Here is a 17,736-nt window from a genome sequence, read left to right on the forward strand (position 1 = left end):
TAATCTAGGAAAAAAAACTTTACGGGCAATATGCCTAACAAGATTCATTGGCAAGTTAAAAGCTGTAAAAGCCTGCCCATTCCCAAATAAAAAAGAATTCTAAGAGAAAAATGAGCTACTTCGCCAAAATATGTACTGGTTAAAACCTACTAGTTCATATGCAACGCTATCCTTTTAAGAGGATTCTACTCTAAGATGCTGGCACACATCCAACTTTTTGTTGCCCAGAATTATAAAAAATATCTTTCCTCTGCTTTTCTTCAAAGCCAATGCCACTCAAACCTAACTGGTTAAGTCAGTAGTCCTTAACCTTTTTTGGGGTCTAAGATGCCTGAGACTCTGAGGAACCAATAGCTCTAACCTAGTTTTTAAAAACTGATGATTCTGTATACAATTGTAGAGGATTCAGGACATCCTGAAAGCCATCCATGGCACCCCTGGTTTAGTGTATTTAGAACTAACAAGGTCAGATCTCCGCTTCTTCCCATTTTAGGAACTTTCGTGGACCAGAAAATGAGTAGCTAATTTCTTTACACTGTATTTGGACAAACTAGCTTGGCAGGGGGGAAAAAAAGGCGTTAATTCCTGGCTATTTTATAATAGCTTAAAAATGTCCATAACAATAATGGCAGCAATTTCAATTTTAATGCAAATGTGTTATTTAAATATAACGTCTGTTACAACAGATTAGAACTCCAAAAAATGAGTCACCTATGACTGACATGATGTAAAAATAATGTGAAACTCAAGAAATTAGGAGTTCAAGAATTGGTCCATTATTGACAAAACTGATGAGACTTCAAAATATTTTGTAGTAGGCATTAAACAAACTTTTTTAAACAGCAGGATACTTGTTACACACCACAAAAAAAAACCCTTAAGATCTAAAAACTGAGAGGAAATATATATTCCACAAATGAATGTGTAAACTCTCCACCTTCAACTACTATAAAATTTAAAAGATCAGAACAATCTTAATTATTTGAGGCTTAAAAGCAATGTCCACAAAGCATCAAGATCTACGTATCAGAAGTTTTCAAATATTTCGGTTAATTATTGAACAAACTTTTCACCTATTTACTCCTACAATAGTTTAATGCCAAAACAAAAAAGGATTAAGAAAATGACTCTTCCAAGTTTCACTTTCAAATACACTGTCCTTATAGAATTCTCCGAACTAGACTGATGTGAAAAACGAGATTTAGAATAGAAGGATTTAAATACAGTAGTTTGCCATCCTTAGAACTAGCGGCTGTCTTCGAAATGACCTACCTATTCTTGAACTGTACATAGTACAGAAATGGCGGCTTTGTGGTCAATGCCAAGCACATTTAGTCCCCCAAATCAAGCCGCTTCCAAAACATTCTTTCCACTAACAGCAGCGTCCCACACTTAAGATATACAATCAGACAGCAAACAAGTCAAAGAGGGAGAGGTGTAACCACGAACGCTCATTCCCGTTGGGCTCTACAATCCTAAAATCCACTCACTGGATAACATACACTAGGGATTATCCAGCTTAATGGATAATGTTGTGACTCTACAAGTGACCCCCAATGCCAGTTCCTATCCAAAACCCAGGAAATCATAACCGTTGCTTAATAACTTCACACTAGGTGAAAAAAAAAAACAAGTCGCTACAAGGCGAAAGACTGACTGCTCCTTAGGTGTGTGGGCAACCGCCTGCTTCATTCAGGAGAAACACACCTCACTAGGGCCCGCCCTCCCCTGGCTTCCCACCCGAACCGATTTGCAGCCCTTCTAACTATAGCACACGGGAGCACGCACTCACCCCGCCCATACTCGGAGGAGGCATTTAGACCAGGCGCCTTAAGTTCAACGCCCCTTTCTCTATGCAGCATGGCCTCGGCGTGATCAGAGGAGGTCCGGGCTGAGCCAGTAATGAATGCTTCCTCTACTACACCACTTCCTCCCACCCAACCCAAACTCAGACATCGGAATGAAGGAGAATCAGGGCATCCTCCACTATACGAGGCCAGCAGTAAATGGTTTAACCAACTTATCACACTCAAACCCCTGAAAAGGAACTACAAGACGGAATCCCATGTGCAGGCCCCTGAAAAATTCATCTTTCCTACTTCACATGCCACTCTGCAAAAAACCGGAGAGCTTTCGAGTTTCCTTGCTGGAGGAACAGGGAGTCGGCAGCCCCTCCCTCCCCCATCCCAAGCTCTCCACCGAGGGGGCCACGTGATGCAGGCGGACGTTTCAATGCTGCTGCACTAAATATTTCTGGAAACTTCCACTCCTAATAATTTACAGAGATGTTCCTGAAATCACCCCAACTTCTCCCCAGCCCGTGGGGCTGGGGAAGCCCTCCCACCCCGCGCGGGGCCCCGTTTCACTATCACGCTCCTCGCCTTCCTCCACCGCCACCCGCACACGCGAATGACCCAGCAAGCGCTCCCCTCCCGCGGCCGCCTCCCCGCCTCCATCCCCCAGCGGCAGAAGCGGCTCCATTCAATCGCAGGCTCCGCTGTGGGCCCGGCGCGCCCCCGGCCCGCCCGCCGCCTCCTGGGCTCGCTTCCCGCGACCGCCGCGCCCCACGCTGGCCTCCTCCCGCCCGGCCGCGCCGCCGCCCGACCCTCGGCCCCAAAGACACAGTCGACTTACCCAGAGATTGAACCAACTGCTCCTTCCTTCCTTGTCGGGGGATTAGGGCCAGGGAAGGTGGGGAGGGGGAGAGGGGACGAATCAAGGTGGGTTTCACAGTTTTCCCACCTTAAAAAAGGAAATTAAAAAAACGGAGAGGAAAAGGGCAAAAAGAGCTCAATAATATTTACTATTTCAGGGACGCTTCCCCCCAACACACACACCCACCCGCCCCCCAAAAAAGAAGGAATTAATCTGGGGAATAAATGCTCCCGCCCGGCTGGGGAGTGAGGGAAGGGGGAGGGAACCGGGTCAAGTCCCAAAGATTCAGCCCCAGGGGGACCCTCCAGCCACAGGCAGCAGCAGAAGCGGCAGGAGTAGGGGGTGTAGAGTCCACACGGCCGGGGGGACGCTCTGCTGCCAGTTGCAGTCCGACTCCCCCCTACCAAAACACGGCTCCCTCTCTCACGCGGCTCCGGCGCTGGGCCCCCCCCAGGCTCGCCTAAACTTTCCCCCCTTCTCTTGCTCCTCAGCGACTGGTGGTTCCCCCCTCCCCCTCTGGGTGGTTGCACGGACTGCAGCAGCAAAGACTGGAACAGGCACCGCCGCCGGGGCTGTAGCTACTGTTGCTCTTGCTGATGCTGTAGCTCCCGCTGCTCCTGCCGCGGCCGCTGCAGCCGCTTCTCCCCCTCCTCCTAGTGCCTCAAACTCGGAACCGGTTGAAACCGGTTCAGACTGGGAGATTCCATCTCGGTTGAGTTTTCAGCCCATGGCGCCGCGGAGCGTTTGGAACCTGGGCCTCCGCCCCCAGCCCGCCCTCCTATTGGTCAGTTCCAGCTACAGCCGCGCCATGAGCCTATCTCTCATTGGCCTGAGCGCCAGTCAATCCCACCTCAAGGCTCCACACGAGCCCGCCGCTTCGGCCCCCGCCTCTTTTCAGCAGCGATTTGCCCGCAGAGTGGGGGAGGGGAAGTGGGGAGGGTCGAAAGGCAAGAGGAGAGGGGTGGAGGAGGAGGAGGTGGGACGAAGAGCAGGGCTGAGTAGAAAAGAGAGCGAAGGAAAGCCGCGTGGAGGATTCGTTCGAACGAGCTGTCAATCAAGTGCAGCCCGCCCTCGAGCTCTCGACTTCCCTTCCCCCTGCGGCCCTCACCCTCCCAGTGCCTAGTTCGCAGGCCCGGCCTTTCCCGCCCGCTCATTGGCTGGGCGCCTTCGGTGACGGAGAGGGTGGGGCGCAGCTCGTGAGTTAGTGGCGGCGCGAGTTTGATCGCGGCGCGCGGCGGTGTTCGATCTGCTTTCCCCGGACTCGGCCGGCCCGCCCCCACCGGCTCCCGCCAACCTGCGGGGGCCTGAGCCCGCGGGAATTAGGATCCGCCCCTCAGATGGGGGATGCGCTCGGAAAAGGGATGGCACACCCAGTTGTTTTGAACTCTCGGAGGGGTGGAGAAAGGAGGGAAAGGAACACTTCCGAGGCCAATTGTAGGCCCCAGACCTCTAATCCATTTTAGAGGCCTGGGTTGGGCCAGGTAGCTGAGAGAGAGGTTGGGGTGAGGCGCAGGGCGTGCATTCTTGGCGCCTCGTGATCTTCTCAGGGTCTCGGAAAATATATCGAAATACTTCTTGGGAAAGTCTTAAAATTTCAACTCTGCCTCCCCAGGCTGGAATTTGGCCGCTTTGACAACCAACCTTTCCTGAAAGCCAAAACATTGTAATCCCAGGTTATTGGTTTGACAGCGCATGTTTTGGCTGGGTGAGCTTGCATGCCAACTGCGTCCCACCTGGTGCCCTTGATCTGCAACACTCAGATTTTCCTTTCACCCTAGCGGCACTTCACGTACTAAATCATCACCAAATAGTATTTTCTGTGAAAGTCACATGCACGTTGTCTTTCACGTGGTTGCGTCTCTTGTTTGTTCCCAAGCGTCCTCCAAATCAGCTTTACAGATTGTTCTTTGCTTAAGAGCAAATAGCCCACCAAAATTTACTAGGCCCTTTGTGCCACCAAGAGGTAGATAAATGGTTTATTGAAGTAATACAATTTTCTTTAGCAAATGTTCGTTCACGATGGACTATGACTAACTTCAAAGCACCACTTATTCTAACTCCCCCTCCAATAAAGAAAAACCCAACAACTCAATGTTTAGATGCACCAGAATGATTTTGGATGATTTTCAGACCTAAGTTTTTTATTCATTACATAAATGAATAATATCAAGCCATTTGATATACATATATACATACATATATAAAGTACTATGTATGATATGTGATGTACAGTTGGCCCTCTATCCGTGGGTTCCCCATCCTCAATTTCAACCAGCCCTGGGTGGAAAATATTTTTAAAATAATACAATAAAAATAATACAAAATAAAACGCAATGCAGTATATTTATATAGCATTTACATTGTATAAGGCATTATAAGCAATGTAGAGATGATTTAAAGTTTACATCATATAAGCTATTATAAGCAATCTAGAGACTGAAGTGTAACGGGAAGTTTACAAATACAGTATATGCAAATACAGTAAATCCTCACTTAACATGGTCATGGAGAGGATCTTGGAAACTGCCACTTTAAACACAAGGATAGGCCAGGCATGGTGGTTCATGCCTGTAATCCCAGCACTTTGGGAGGCGGAGCTCGGCAGGTCACTTGAGGTCAGGAGTTCGAGACCGCCTGGCCAACATGGTGAAACCCCTCTCTACTGAAGATACAAAAATTAACCTGGCGTGGTGGTGGGTACTTGTAATCCCAGCTACTCGGGAGGTTAAGGCAGGAGAATGGCTGGAACCTGGGAGGCAGAGGCTGCAGTGAGCCAAGATCACGCTACTGCAGTTCAGCCTGGGCAACAGAATGGGACTCCTCAAAACAAACAACAAAAAAACCGTAGAAGGACATATAACAAAATCAATTTTACCATAGGCCTGTAATCCCAGCATTTTGGGAGGCCAAGGTGGGAGGATCGCTTGAGCCCAGAAGTTCAAGACCAGCCTGGGCAACATGGCAAAATGTGGTCTCTACCAAAAATACAATAATTAGCTGGGCATAGTGGCATGCGCCTGTAATCTCAGCTACTCAGGAGGCTAAGGTGAAAGGATCACTTGAACCCGAGAGTTTGAGGCTGCGTGAGCTGTGATGATGCCATCATGCCACTGTACACTCCAGCCTGGGTGACAGAGCGAGACCCTGTCTCAAAAAAAAATTACCAATCTAACGCCGGCAAAAGTATGATTGTGTATGATGCTAAAACAGGGTGAGAGAGAAAGGATCTCTCTTTTTTTTTTTTTTTTGGAAAAAGTGTCTCACTGTGTCTCTCCCAGGCTGAAAGGATCCTCCCTGACTCAGCCATCTGAGTAGCTGGGACTATAGACACATGCCAACATGCCTAGCTAGTTTTGTGTGTATATATATGTATGTGTGTATTTTTTTTTTTTTTTTTGTAGAAAAGGGGTTTTCCCATGTCACCCAGGCTGATCTCAAACTCCTGTAGGCAAGCGATCCTCCTGCTTCAGCCTCACAAAGTGCTGGGATTATAGGCCTGAGCCACCTTGCCCAGACAGGATACTCATTTCAAGAAAAACTTGACCTGGGAAGATAAAGTCTGGGTTGCACCCCTATTTCTATCAAGCTCAATTTAGTGTGGAGAATGTTTATAGAAAATTATGAGTATTCTGTCAGTGAATAATCTACGTACAGTCTGTGAAGCCTCAAGTCAGTCAGGAGCAGAATCAGCAGTTGCCTGCAGGTGAGTTGCTGCCTTTTGAGAACATAGTGAAAAAGTATGTGACAAGGCTGCTAAATCTAGGAGATACAGTTTGATAGTCTGAGAAATCTGTACAGTTCTTCTACGAGGTGACATTCAACAATGGATCCCAAGATTCTCTTACTCATGGAGAAATGAGATAAGTATATCACTTAACTTGGACCATTCTCAGACAGGACGGAGGAAGCTATAGCTGTTTTGTTTGAAGTACTTCTAGGCCAAAAATAAAAATAATGACATGGGGTTATATGTCTGCTGCAACTGTCAGTTTAGGCTGCTGTAACAAAGTCCCATAGTCTGGGTGGCTTAAGCAACATTGATTTCTCACAATTCTGGAGGCTGGAAGTGTGAGGCCAGAGTGTCAGCATGGTTTAGGTTCTGGCAAAGGCCCTTTTCAGGGTTGCAGACCGGTGACTTCTTCCTATACTTTCTTGTGAAGGGGAAAAAAATGGCTAGAGAGCTTTCTGGGGTCTCTTTTATAAAAGAGCGCTAATCTCATTCATGAGGACCCCACCCCCATGATCTACTGATCTCCCAAAGGCCATATCTCCTAATACCATCACATTAGGGTTTAGGATTTCAACATAACAGTTTTCAGGGGACACAAACATTCAGTCCATTGCAATATATAAGAAGCAAAATAGAGTAGGTAAACTAAAATTGGTACCTGTGGGTTGAAAAGATACGCCATTTCTTTCTTGCACAAAAACATCTCATTATGGGCCAGGCATGGTGGTGGCTCAGGCCTGTAATCCCAGCACTTTGGGAGGCCAAGGCGGGTGGCTCACGAGGTCAGGAGTTCAAGACCATCCTGGCCAACATGGTGAAACCCTGTCTCTACTAAAAATACAAAAATTAGCTGGGCGTGGTGGTGCGTGCCTGTAATCCCAGCTACTCGGGACGCTGAGGCAGGAGAATCGCTTGAACCAGGGAGTCAGAGGTTGCAGTAAGCTGAGATCATGCCACTGCACTGCGGCCCAGTGACGGAGTGAGACTCTGTCTCAAAAAATAATAATAATAAAATAAATTAAAAAAAAAATGAGCTGGGTGAGGTGGCTCAGGCCTGTGATCCCAGGACTTTGGGAGGCTGAGGCGGGCAGATTACCTGAGGTCAGAAGTTTGAGACCAGCCTGGCCAACATGGTGAAATCCCATCTCTACAAAAATACAAAAAATTAGCCAGATGTGGTGGCACACACCTGTAATATCAGTGCTTTGGGACACTATTATGGGAGAATCACTTGAGGCCAGGAGTTCAAGACAAGCCTGGGCAACATAAATAAGACTTTGGCTCTATAAAACTAAAAAAAAATTAATCCAGGCATGATGACGCATACCTGTGTCTTAGCTACTCGAGGCTGAGGCGGGGGGATCCCCTGAGCTCAGGAGTCAGGCTACGATGAGCTATGATCAAGCCACTGCACTCCAGCCTGTGCAGCAGAGAAAGACTGTTTTTAAAAAAAAGAAAAATGGTATAGGGAGTCATGGAAAAATGTGAAAAATAAAAGAAAAAAAGAGAAAAATCAGAAAAAACCCTGTCTTATCAGGTGCTCTGACTAGAAAAAAATGAAGAATCTACAGCAAAGTCAGTGAATCTATTTCAGTAGTTCTCAAAGTGAGGGCAGTTCCCCCCCGCCCAAGACATTTAGCAATTAAGTGTTGTCTATCAAAACAACACTGTCAGCTAATGTCAGAATCAGGGCACACTACAGGTAGATCAGAAGGTGAAGTATATCAGAAGTATAATAACAGCTAACATGGAAACACTTTTGGTTCTTGCAACTGGTTGGGGAGGGGGTGCCATAGACATCTGGTGGCAGAGGCCAGGAGTGCTGTGAAACATATTGCAATGCACAGGATAGCCCCCTATATCAAAGAATGAGAAGCCTACATGTCAATATGCAGAGATTGAGAAACCCTGATCTATTTATAAATATTTTAAATTATCCTAGCCCAATAAAGGGGAGAAGAGAGAGCGAGAGAAAACGAGTACATGAGCAAGTACATTGTACCTCAACAAGGTCAGTGCTTCTTTTATTTTTATTTTTATATATTTATTTTTGAGGCAGGGGCTCGTTCTGTCACCCAGGCTGGAGTACAGTGGCATAATCACGATTCAGTGATGCCTCAACCTCCCTGGCTCCAAGTGGTCCTCCTGCTTCAGCCTCCTGAGTAGCTGAGACTGCAGGTGTGCACCACTGCACCCAGCTAATTTGTTTTATTTTCTGTAGCAACAGGGTCTCACCTTGTTGCTGAGGCTGGTCTCAAACTTCTGAGTTCAAGCAATCCTCCAGCCTTGGCCTCCCAAAGTGCTGGGATTATAGGCATGAGCCCCAGTGCCCAGCCCTGGGAGATATTTTAAAATGTATTTTTAGAGCTGAAGAAATTCCTCTCTGAAGAGATCAAATCATCATAGTAAATGCATTAATAGCAAATTCTCAGTACTTCCCCTGCTTTCAGGTGGTATTATGTTTAAACCATTTCAAGCTGGTTTCTACGTGCTTATTGAGAATGTCAGATCAAACAGCAGATAGACTATAAGCCCAGACAGATGAGGAGGTGAAGGTAATTATAATAGCTAACATTTACTGAGCACTTATTATGTGCCAGGAACTTTCTTTTTTTTCTTTTCTTCTTCTTTTTTTTTTTTTTTGAGATGGAATCTCGCTCTGTCACCCAGGCTGGAGTGCAGTGGCGCGATCTTGGCTCACTGCAAGTTCTGCCTCCTGGGTTCACGCTTTTCTCCTGCCTCAGCCTCCCGAGTAGATGGGACTACAGGCACCTGCCACCACATCTGGCTAATTTTTTGTATTTTTTTAGTAGAGACAGGATTTCACCGCGTTAGCCAGGATGGTCTTGATCTCCTGACCTCGTGGTACACCCACCTTGGCCTCCCAAAGTGCTGGGATTACAGGTGTGACCCACCACGCCCATCCTGTGCCAGGAACTTTTCTAAACATGTTATGATATCTATTCATTTAATTTTCACAACAGTCCAATGACGTAGTCATTATTATTGCCATTTTAAGATGAGGAAATAAATACAGAAAGTTAAGGTATTTGAAAATAAAATGAAAAGAATTCAAGGATATCCCAGAAAATAATTAATAACTTAATTGAATGAATGAAATGTGAAGTAGTTTCCTAGAAGGAATAAACTTTTAGTTTTTATTTCCTTCCCTTCCTTTCTATTCAAATATAAATTCCAGAATATTGAGTAAAAGAAATTCTATTCACTACTACTTATTTATTTAATATTTATTTAACCATTCTATTGTCTTTTTTTCTTTTTCTTTTTTTGAGATGGGGCTCTCACTCTATCGACCAGGCTGGGAGTGCTGTGACACAACCACAGTTTACTGCAGCCTCAACCTTCCAGGCTCAAGCAATCCTCCCCCATCAGCCTCCCAAGTAGCTGGGACTACAGGTGCATGCAATTACACCCAGCTAATTTTTGTATTTTTTGTAGAGACAGGGTTTTGCCATGTTGCCCAGACTGGCCTCGAACTCCTGGACTCAAGCAGTTCACCTGCTTGGGCCTCCCAAAGTGCTGGGATTACAGGCATGAGTCATCATGCTCAATCCTACTATCTTTACCTAGGGAAATGCAAAAGTAAAAAATTTATTTCAATAACTGGTATAACATTTGCCCAGGCACTGAAAATTGCCACAGTTCATGAAATATTTTCTTAAGAGTGGTATAGCATGATTTGGCAGTACAACTCTTTATTCGTAACGTTACTAGAATCTGAAGATTTTCAATATTTAAAACACTTTTAACATGAAAAGTTAAATGAAAAATATTACATAAATATATGAGCCATTACAGTCGTAATTTCAGCAGTTGAATCCCCTGTAGATGAAAGTGTATGCCAGTTAGCTAAAAAAAAAAGTAAAATGATATATATGTAAAAAGGATCCCTGACCCTAACTTTGGATGGTGTGACACAATTTTTCACCTCTATGATGGGGTATAGAAGTAATTTCCATTCAGTAGAAACTGTACTTTGAGTCCCCATACAGTATTCGATAAATTACATGACATATTCCACACTGTTTTTTTTTTTTTTTTCCAGACAGAGTCTTGCTCTGTCACCCAGGCTGGAGTGCAATGGCGTGATCTTGGCTCACTGAAACCTCCACCTCCTGGGTTCAAGCGACTCTTCTGCCTCAGTCTCCTGAGTAGCTGGAATTACAGGCATGCGCCACTACTGCCCGGCTAATTTTTGTATGTTTAGTAGATACAGGGTTTCACCATATTAGTCATGCTGGTCTTGAACTCCTGACCTTGTGATCCACCTGCCTCGGCCTCCCAAAGTGCTGGGATTACAGGCGTGAGCCACCGCAGCCGGCTGATATATCCAACACTTTATTATAAAATAGGCTTTGTGTTAGATGATCTTGCCCAACTATAGGCTTTTGTAAGTGTTCTGAGTGCCTTTACTGTAGGCCAGCCTAAGCTATGATGTTTGGTAGATTATGTGTATTTCTTTTTTTTTTTTTTTTTTTTTGAGACAGAGTCTCGCTATGTTGCCCAGGGTGGAGTGCAGTGGCCGGATCTCAGCTCACTGCAAGCTCCGCCTCCCAGGTTTTTACGCCATTCTCCTGCCTCAGCCTCCCGAGTAGCCGGGACTACAGGCGCCCGCCACCTCGCCCGGCTAGTTTTTTGTATTTTTTAGTAGAGACGGGGTTTCACCGTGTTAGCCAGGATGGTCTCGAACTCCTGACCTCGTGATCCGCCCGTCTCGGCCTCCCAAAGTGCTGGGGTTACAGGCTTGAGCCACCGCGCCCGGCCTATTCTTTTTTTTTTTTTGAGACAGAGTTTTGCTCTTGTAGCCCAGGCTGGAGTGCAATTGTGGGGTCTTGGCCCACTGTAACCTCCGTCTCCTGGGTTCGAGCGATTCTCCTTTCTTAGCCTCCCAAGTAGCTGGGATTACAGGCGCCTGCAACCATGCCCGGCTAATTTTTTGTATTTTTAGTAGAGACAGGTTTTCACCGTGTTGGGCAGGCTTGTCTTGAACTCCTGAACTCAGGTGATCTGTCTACCTCAGCCTCCCAAAGTGCTGAGATTATAGACGTGAGCCACCGCGCCCGGCCTGGTTATGTGTATTAAATACATTTTCAACTTACTTGGCCGGGTGCGGTGGCTCACGCCTGTAATCCCTGCATTTTGGGAGGCTGATGTGGGTGGATCACAAGGTTAGGAGTTCAAGACCAGCCTGGCCAACATGGTAAAAACCCGTCTCTACTGAAAATACAAAAATGAGCTAGGCGTGGTGGCACATGCCTGTAATCCCAGCTACTCAGGAGGCTGAGGCAGGAGAATCGTTTGAATCCGGGAGTGGGAGGTTGCAGCGAGCCGAGATTGCACCACTGCACTACAGCCTGGACAACAGAGTGAAACTCTGTTTCAAAAAAGTAAAATTTTCAGCTCCTAAGTTGAAATGGGTTTATTGGGATGTAACCCATCATTTAAGTCCAGGAGCATTTGTATAAGCATAAGATCATAATATCCTTATTTACCAGCTCTTTTTATAATATTTATTCAATTCCATGGGTATGTAAAACATTTTTTGTTTATGAATACATTCATTCCTCTTCTCCTTTTTCTTTTTCTTTTCTTTTCTCCTTCTTTTTTTATTTTTCTTATTTTTTTTTTTTTTTTTAAATACAGAGTCTTATTCTGTCACCCAGGCTGGAGTGCAGTGGCATGATCTTGGCTCAATACAACCTCTGCCTCCTGGGTTCAAGGTCCTGATTCTCGTGCCTTAGCCTCCAGAGTAGCTGGGATTACAAGCACCCACCACCACGCCTGGCTAATTTTTGTATTTTTGGTAGAGACAGGGTTTCGCCATGTTACCTAGGCTGGTCTAGAACTCCTGGCCTCAAGTGATCCACTCACTCAGCTTCCCAAAGTGATGGAATTACAGGTGTGAGCCACCATGCCCAGCTTCCCTCTTTCTTTTCACTTGGTAATATTAAAAAAGAAAAAAGGAGGGCTCTTGGAATTGAAGAAATCAAGGAAAATTCTCTTCTCACTAAACACTTCCCCAAAAAACATTGTGAAGGTTGTCAAAGGGGCTTTTTTAAAAACTAGGCTCTGAATCTTGGATACTTACTCTTTTCTAGATGAATACAATAATCTGCTGGATATCAAGTAGTAGTTGTTGCTTGTAAGAAAACAACTGAATTTACCATTTATCAGTATCTACTACTTGCCAGATGCTTTGTGTATATATATATATATATATACATAGAGAGAGAGAGAGAGAGAGAGAGTCATAAATAACTCAGAAATAGGGCCAAAGTCATTTAAAATTTCTAAATGTTTGAATGTCTAATAAAATTAAAAGTGAGATTTTAAAAATCTTGTTTACAGTGAAATTTTGCTTATGCCATAACACTATGAATCCAGAGAATGTATGATTTTATAAATTTAAACTAAAATATTTTCCTGATTTATCCAGATAAGTATTTCATGACACCTTTTTTTTTTTTTTTTTTTTTTTTTTGAGGCAGAGACTTGCTCTGTTGCCCAGGCTATAGTACAATGGCATGGTCTCGGTTCACTGTAACCTCTGCCTCCCAGGTTCAAGCCATTCTCCTGCCCTTAGTCTCCCAGGTAGCTGGGATTACAGGCGTGCGCCACCATGCCTGGCTAGTTTTTATTATTTATTTATTTATTTTTGAGATGGCATCTCCCTCTGTTGCCTAGGCTGGAGTGCAGTGGAGTGACCTCAGCTCACTGCAAGCTCCGCCTCCCGGGTTCACACCATTTTCCTGCCTCAGCCTCCCGAGTAGCTGGGACTACAGGCACCTGCCACCATGCCCGGCTAATTTTTTTGTATTTTTAGTAGAGACAGAGTTTCACCGTGTTAGCTAGGATGGTCTCGATCTCCTGACCTCGTGATCTGCCCACCTCAGCCTCCCGAAGTGTTGGGATTACAGGTGTGAGCCACTGCGCCCAGCCATGCCCGGCTAGGTTTTGTATTTTTGGAGGAGACAGGGTTTCACCATGTTGGCCAGGCTGGTTTTGAACTCTTGACCTCAGGTGTTCCGCCCACCTTGGCCTCCAAAGTGCTGGGATTACAGGCATGAGCCGCTGGTGCCCGGCCTTTTTGTTTTTTGGGTTTTTTTGTTTGTTTGTTTGGAGACAGTGTCTCGCATTATCACTCAGGCTGGAGTGCAGTGGTATGAACATGGCTTACTGCAGCCTCAACCTCCCTGGGCTCAGGTAATCCTCACACCTCAGCCTCCCAAGTAGTTGGGACTACAGATATGCATCACCATGCCCGGCTAATTTTTGTATTTCTTGTAGAGATGGGGTTTCACTATGTTGCCCAGGCTAGTCTCAAACAACTTCTTGTTAGAGACCATATTGTCCAGACTGGTCTCGAACTCCTGAGCTCACCAATCTGCCCGCCTCGGCCTCCCAAAGTAGTGGGATTACAGGTGTGAGCCACCATGCCCAGGCTCATGACATTTTTCTTTGCCTACCAAAATCCAGTTCATTGGACCCTTAATAAAAGTATTTTAATATATTTTAATTATTTTTAAACCTACTCTGAGATTGAAGGCTGAAGTATTTGAAAATATTTCATAAGTCTTTCCTATGTATATCAAATTATACCAAAGAACACATTGAAAGTAATTTGCCTAATAATTTAACTATAAGTTTTCTATAGAACCTAAATATAATTGCTAATGTCCTACATAGTCTTTTCTTTCCAGATTGTGTGTACACCATGACAAGCAGCGCTTCTTTCTCTTTATGAGGTAAGAACAGAATTCCCCAACAAGAGTTTGACAGTGGGCCGGGCGTGGTGGCTCATGCCTGTAATCCCAGCACTTTGGGAGGCCCAGGCGGGTGGATCACGAGGTCTGGAGATCGAGACCATCCTGGCTAACATGGTAAAACCCCAAACCCTGTCTCTACTAAAAAAAATTAGCCGGGCGTGGTGGCACGGGCCTGTAGTCCCAGCTACTTGGGAGGCTGAGGCAGGAGAATCACTTGAACCAGGGAGGCGGAGGTTGCAGTGAACCGAGATTGCACCACCATACTCCAGCCTGGGTGACAGACTCCTCAAAAAAAAAAAAAAAAAAAAAAGAGTTTGACAGTGAATTTGAGAAAATGAGAGCACAAAATGAGCATGTAAGATGGGCAAGTGTGCATGAAACTGAGGCTGGGGCAGAATGGCAACACTGAAACAACTGGGCCACCTCTGCGGCTGGAGGTGCTGTGTAATTGCAGGCTGGGCGGCTCAGGCTTAGTGGAAGCCATATGCTATCCAGAAGGCTGAGTCAAAACAAGCAGACATGCCAGGCTGAGGAAATAGAAAACAGCGCAGGGTTGTCCTTCAGAGGCAATTAAGTGGGAGATAATTAAGATCACAGACTTAATCACGCAGGTGGTATTTGCATTCCTCCAGGCAGAAGCATCATGGTTGTGATAGACCAGTGGGCTCAACTCAAGGAAGCTATGGAGAAGAAGTAAGAAGATTTTGTGAATGACAGCAGTATAAACAGTTTCAGCGTCTTCCTCCCTTCCTCTCTTACCAGGATACAAACCTCCCCATCACAGGCAAACTTCTCAGATTTCCAGGAGGCCAAGAAACCAATGCTGTACACAGATTAGTCCAAAGGTTTAGAGAGCTTCCATCCACTGACTCTTTCCAGCATTTTCAAAATCCAGGATGGTCCACAATGGCCTGTTTTGTAAGTTCATGCTTCCACTCCATGGCTAGAAAAGACTGGAGGCAGGTCAATGGAATTCTTCACCCAGTCGTGTACAATCTTATTTTCTAGTAGGGTCAGCTCTGATGCTAGAGAAAGATACAAAGAGACAAAAGGTAGTCCTTGAAATAAGTAAGCCTGGGAAAGACCAGCAAGGGGTCGTTGGACGTTTAAAAAACTCTTCATCACCTTTCCATCAAAAGAGTTTACTTGTTCCTAACACCTCATTGAAAATGTGGAATGTGGCCTGTTGGGGCTTCCACCTTCCTATTATCCTGTTACAGAGCTCAGCACAGCTATCTGGACGCTCTGGCTGAATCCTTGTTGTGAGTGATGTGAGTGCCCTTCCATGGACTGGAACCAAGAAAGGAAGAACAAGCCTTCCCTTTCCTTTCTGCCATGGTCTTTTCACATTCCAAAGCAGTTCTCTCCAGAGAGGACCCAGAGGACTGTAGGCAGCCCTAAGGCTATCAGGGGCAACTCCTAGAAGAATTATCTTCTGGTCTCTTCCTTTAGGGAAGCAAAACTGAGGATGAAGCCAGTGTTTTTTCTCCCTTATAGTTTTTCTCACGGATGAATGGTGTGGGTGCGAAGAGTGCTTTCAGACATTTAAGCTTGAGTGGGACTGAAAAATTTGCAAGTGAAAGATACATTGCCAGGTGAGGGTGGGGGTTAGGGGAAGGGTAGCTAGGGGAGGAAAAGAGGACCCCTAAAGGACCTAAAGGGTCAAAAAGAGAGCCAGTAAGGAGGACAGAGTAAACGGAGCTTCCAAGACAAACTCTGCCTGTCCTGGAATCTAGAGAAAGAAGTAGAATCACATGCAGATCTAAAAAGGCAACCAGCCGGACATCATAATGAGGTTCTCGGTAGGAGAGCATGAGAGAATTTGCTTTTATTGGCCCCAGCAAACATGAAATGCGCAAGGTCTTATGCATAACATAACTTCATTGGTTGTTGAAGGCTGCAACCAAACAACTTATACTGTGGGAATAACTGACATACAGAAAAACACACAAGATTTACTCAGAGGACAAGAACACCTTTATTTATGAATTCCACATCTATATTTCAAATTCTGCTCCTACAGGAGACATATGACTGTGCAATAACTCCACAATGTGGAGAAAGAGGTTTGAGCTGTACCAGAAAAAGTGAATTTCACAGGACCAAACAATATTTTTATAAATGTTGCCACATTAAAAAAAAATTGTAGTAGTAAAATGGGACAGAGAAAAATGTTTGGAATCAGAAGATCTGGATTCTCCTCCCAGTTCTGCCCTTATTAGAGCTCTTTGCCTTTTATGATCAAACCACTAGAAGGTTCCTAAGATCTTTTCTGGCTCAATGATAATACTTAACTTCTGTGTATTCTTTTCTTCTTAAAGATGAAAGCATATAAAGAGAAGTGTAGACTTTTTTTTCTACTGGGAATTTTGTGAATGTGAAGCTTAAGGAAGTTTAAGGAAGCATTTTCCATACTAATTCAGTCAATTATTCACTTAAATAATATTTTTTTGAGTCCCACCATGTTTCATGTGCTGCGCTGGGGCTGGGAAGACAATGATTATTTCCGTAGGCAGAAAAGGACCGAACAATAGTAATGTTTTTCCAATAATTGGATCTATAATAAAGTAATCACACATTGTTTTATAAATTTAATGTTTAGATTTGTTAAAATTTAATTGTTTAAATTTTAAAGTTTTATCCTTAACAAGTGGGGGGTTCATTTAGGTGTATTGTTGGATTTTTTTGTTGTTAAATACCTGGGAATTATTATTTATTTATTTATTCTTTGAGACAAGGTCTCACTCTGTCTCCCAGCTGGAGTGTAGTAGCATGATCTTGGCTCACCACATTCTTTGCCTCCTGGGTTCAAGGGATTCTCATACCTCAGCCTCCCAAGTAGCTGGGATTGCAGGTGTTCACCACCACATCTGGCTAATTTTCTTTTTTTTTTTTTTTGAGATGGAGTCTTGCTCTGTTGCCCAGGCTGGAATGCAGTGGCACAATCTTGGCTCACTGCAGTCTCTGCCCCCAGGGTTCCAGCGATTCTCCTGCCTCAGCTTCTTCAGTAGCTGGGATTACAGGCACATGCCACCACACCTGGCTAATTTTTGTATTTTTAGTAGAGATGGGGTTTCGCCATGTTGGACAGGCTGGTCTCGAACTCCTGACCTCAGGTGATCCACCTGCCTCGGCCTCCCAAAGTGCTGGGATTACAGGTTTGAACCACCACACCCAGCCAAGTGTTTTAATTTTTGGTAGAGACAGGGTCTCACTGTGTTGGCCAGGCTGGTCTTGAACTCCTGACCTCAAGTGATTCATCGGCCTTGGCCAGGCTGGTCTCAAAACTCCTGACCTCAAGTGATCCACCCACCTTGACTTCCCAAAGTGCTGGGATTACAGGCATGAGCCACCACACCTGGCCTGTTGTGGTTTTTTTTTGTTTTTTTGTTATTTGTTATTTGTTTTTGTTTTTGGGTGGTGGGTAGTGGGACAGGGTCTTGCTTGGTCTCCCAGGCTGGAGTGCGGTGGTATGATCATGACACACTGCAGCCTTGACCATCTGGGCTCAAGCCATCTTCCAGCCTCAGCCTCCCAAGTAGCTAGGACCACAAATGTGCACCA

At 45.1% G+C, this 17,736-nt stretch overlaps 1 protein-coding gene across 1 annotated transcript in view; it reads right to left on the reverse strand.

The window, feature by feature from the left end:
• The window catches only part of LOC105465108 (exportin 1), a 59,319-nt gene extending 55,910 nt beyond the window's left edge, over positions 1-3,409 (reverse strand). The window contains exon 1 of the mRNA XM_011713350.3: positions 2,635-3,409. The gene's annotated coding sequence lies outside the window, so the exon portion shown is untranslated. The remainder of the gene's footprint in view (positions 1-2,634) is intronic.
• Between the last annotated feature and the right edge of the window lie 14,327 nt (positions 3,410-17,736).

The sequence above is a fragment of the Macaca nemestrina genome, chromosome 13 (assembly GCF_043159975.1).
Source record: "Macaca nemestrina isolate mMacNem1 chromosome 13, mMacNem.hap1, whole genome shotgun sequence".
Taxonomy (NCBI): Eukaryota; Metazoa; Chordata; class Mammalia; order Primates; family Cercopithecidae; genus Macaca; species Macaca nemestrina.